The sequence below is a fragment of the Pygoscelis adeliae genome, unplaced genomic scaffold (genome assembly GCF_000699105.1).
Source record: "Pygoscelis adeliae isolate BGI_AS28 unplaced genomic scaffold, ASM69910v1 Scaffold10, whole genome shotgun sequence".
NCBI lineage: Eukaryota > Metazoa > Chordata > Aves > Sphenisciformes > Spheniscidae > Pygoscelis > Pygoscelis adeliae.
The window spans coordinates 10,777,979-10,778,705 of NW_008824053.1; positions in this window are offsets into that span (position 1 = coordinate 10,777,979).

A 727-nucleotide genomic window follows, 5' to 3' on the forward strand; every position below is an offset into this window, starting at 1 on the left:
TCAGCAGCGCCATGCAGCTCCATGGAGCGAACAAAGCCAGAAGGTAAACCCCTCCCAAGTGCTCCAGGCTTTGCTGGAGACTTTCTTGGGAAGACTTTGCCTTGACCTGATGTGGCCACAGAGTCCCGAGCAGAGGCTGCCCAGGCCGGGTGTCCCAGGTGCTGCACCTCAGCCGTGAGGCAGCAGGGCTGTGGGCAGGTGCTGGTGCAAGCTGTCAGGCATCAGGCTGAGCACGCTGCTGGTTGCTCTGCAGGGACTAAGGCACAGAAAGGACATTGTCAGAGCGGAGGATTGTTCTGGGAGAACAGGCCGCACAAAGAGGGATTGTTTTGCTGTGAAATGAGGCTGTGTTTTAGCTCCAGCCAGGGCTGTGCTTTGCCTGCCCATCAAGGCTGTAGGCTGGTGGGGGACGCTGCCTGCTCCCCAGTGGCTGCCATCCTCCCTGGCATCTTCTCTGCTTCTGAGGTTCTCCATCAGTACAGTCAGCAGCACAGTGCATGCCCTGAGACTCACAGTGGGTGGGGAGGAGAAGGAAATTGAGGGATAAGAGAACCCGTGGCAGGTCCTGCTGTGGGCTCCTGCGCCTGCCTGGCAGGTCCAAGGGGCATGGGGGCAGGAGAGAGCAGCAGTGGGGCAGCTCCCATGGTGAGGGGCTGCAGTGTTTCTCCCAGACAGCCAGGAGCAACTGTCTTCCCTTGAAGGGACAGATGTAACCAGGAGGGAAAGA